General features: G+C 33.7%; 1 pseudogene; it reads left to right on the top strand.

Annotated features, from left to right (window-relative positions):
- The first annotated feature begins 2,662 nt into the window (after positions 1-2,662).
- On the top strand, positions 2,663-2,781 carry LOC118614510 (annotated as a pseudogene).
- Positions 2,782-3,042: the final 261 nt, after the last annotated feature.

The raw sequence follows: 3,042 nt of genomic DNA, 5'->3' as shown, positions 1-3,042 counted from the left end.
GCTAAAAATCACAGAGCTCAAATATCAAGCATAAGACAGATGAAAAAGGCACCTCTGCCACTTTCATACGAAATGTTTACAGTTGATATGTTTAATATTTACGCAAAATGTATTTGTTAGAAATTAATGGAAGATAATCATTTTTATTCATATTCAGAGGGGTCTCAAACAAATTCTATTTTGAAAGAATCTAAATACATACACCAATTTATTTTATTTCCCCTCCCCCACCAGCAACATAAAACTATAACTATGTAGCAACAAAAGTTAGGTCTGCTGTTTGCATCCGGAAAGACTGGAAACTATTTAGTAATGCAGCCCTCTATTCAGATGACTTTCAACCCCATGGTCCTAGGAACAAGCCCTGAATAAAGAGGAAAACCAAAAATAACATTCACCTGCCTTATTCACTCAAATAGTTCTCTAGTGTCCTATTTAAAGTAATAAAGCTCAATGCTTTTTGGTTTCACTCCCTAAACAAAATTTTACTAATCCCCTAATATGTGCATACGCTTAAATTGGCTGCTGTGAGCTTATATTTCAGGGACTTACACATAATAAACATTTATTTATTGATTGGCATTAAAACATTATATACATACTACAAAGAATTTTAATTTGTGGAGCTGACAGTAGCATGCTACAAAGCATAACAAATTTTTTGATGATCCTAAATCTGGAACTCTAAGTGTTGTAATTCATGGTAGTAATATGAGTTATTATGCATTCATGTATTTATTGCACAAATATTTTTTAATATATTTTTTAGGCACTGTTGAAGGCACTAGAGATAGAGGAGTGAGGAAAGTAGACAGAAATCCTTACCTTCAAAAAGATATTTCATGTTCATGGATTGGAAGAATCAACATAGTTACAATGACCTTGTTATCTAAAACATTACACAGATTTAATGTAATCCCCATCAAAATCCCAATGACATTTTTTTTAAAATAAATAGAACAAAAAATAATCAATTTGTATGGTAGCACGAAAGACCCCGAATAGTCAAAGCAATTCTGAGAAAAAAAGAACAAGGCTGGAGGTATCATTCTGCCCAAATTCAAATTATACTACAAAACAATAATCAAAACAGCATGATATTAGCAGAAAAACAGATAAACAGATGATTGGAACAAAATTGAGAGTTCAAAACTAAAGCCCCATCTATATGGGCAAAAATTTTTGAAACTGGAGCCAAAAATATACAATGGAGAAAAAAAGCCTCTTCAATATGTGGGGCTGGGAAAACTGGAAAGCCACATGCAAAAGAAAGAAACTAGGCTGCTGTCACCATAGAGCAAAATGAACTCAGAATGGACCTAAGACAAGAAACAATAAATTGCATAGAAAAAAATATAGGTACTAAACTCATGGACCTTGGATTAAGAGAGGATTCTATGAATTTGACCTCAAAGGCAAGGGAAGTAAAAGCAAAAATAAATGAGTGGGACTATATCAAATTATCTGCACTGAAAAAGAAACCATCAACAAGACAAGGAGGCAACGATCAAAATGGAAGGTATTTGTAAACAACACCTCAGGATAAGGGCCTAATATCCAAAATATACAAAGAACTCATATGACTCAACAATTAAAAAAAATCAAATTAAAAAATGGGCAGAGGACCTATATAGATATTTCTCCCAAGACATACAAATGGCTAACAGAAATGTGAGAAGATGCTCAACTTCACTACTATTAGGGAAATGCAAATCATAACCACAATGAGATACCACCTCACACCTGTAGGAATGGCTACCATCAACAAGACAAGTGATAACAAGTTTGGAGAGGTTGTAGGGAAAAAGGAATCCTCATACACTGCTGATGAGAATGTACATTGGTATAGCCACTATGGAAAACAGTAAGAGGTTCCTCAAAAAACTAAGAATAGAATTACTATATGACCCAGCAACCCCTCTTTTGGATATTTACCTAAAAAACTTGAAAGCATTTATCTGCAAAGATATCTGCACCTCAATGTTCATAGTAGCATTATTCAGAGTTGCCAGGACATGGAAGTGACCAAAGTGTCCTACAACAGATGATCAGATAAAGAAGCCGTGGTACATATATACAATGGAATATTACTCAGCCTTAAGAAAAGATGAAATACTGTCATTTGCAAAACATGGATGGATCTTGAGATTATCATGCTAAGTGAAATAAGTCAGAAAAAAGTTGAGAATCATATGATTTCCTTCTATGTGAGATATAAAACTAAAAACAACAAGAAAACACAACAAACAAACAGAGACTGATGGACACAGACAGTGAGTGAGTGGTTACCAGAGGGAAGAAGGGGTGAGGTAGATAGGGGCAAAGAGGGTCAAATATTTGGTAACAAAGGAAATTTTGGGTGGTGAACTTGCAATGTAATAGACATATGACATATTACTGAATTGTCCACTTGAAATCTATCTGATTTAATTAACCAATTCACCTCAATAATTTTAATTTCAAAATAAGAAAAATTTAAAATATTAAAATGATGAGATTATAATAAAGGAGACATCGATCAAACAAATAAGAAAAAATATATGTGTAATATGATAAATGGCAACAAATTCTATTGGAGCAAACATAATAAGGCATAAAAGGAGTAGATTATGTCTGGGTTTGGGAGAAGGGAAAAATTACATATTAAAGCAGGGAATTAGCTGTCTATGGCCACGCTACCCTGAATAACCCTGATCCTGTCTGATCTCAGAAGCTAAGCAGGGTCGGGCCTGGTTAGTACTTGAATGGGAGACCACCTAGGAAGACCAGGTGCTGCAGGCATTAAAAAAAAATTAAATTAAAATAATAAAAATAAAAATAAAATAATTAAAAAAATAAAATAGGGAATTAGGGAAAAATCTCATTAGAAAAATTGGATGCTCTCAAATAAAATAGCTGAAAGAAGTGAAAAGTGACTCAAAAAATATCTGAAAAAAATAATTATTCCAAAAGAGGAATCGTAAGTTCAAAGGGACATGCCTGGAAGCTCAAAGAGCAACGAGCACGCCATTGCGGTCTCAGCTGCGTTTAACCGTGATAAGA

The sequence above is a fragment of the Rousettus aegyptiacus genome, unplaced genomic scaffold (genome assembly GCF_014176215.1).
Source record: "Rousettus aegyptiacus isolate mRouAeg1 unplaced genomic scaffold, mRouAeg1.p scaffold_m13_p_2, whole genome shotgun sequence".
In the NCBI taxonomy this organism is placed as follows: domain Eukaryota; kingdom Metazoa; phylum Chordata; class Mammalia; order Chiroptera; family Pteropodidae; genus Rousettus; species Rousettus aegyptiacus.
Note: the sequence above shows the minus strand (reverse complement) of the source record. Positions and strands in the feature narration are given on the sequence as shown.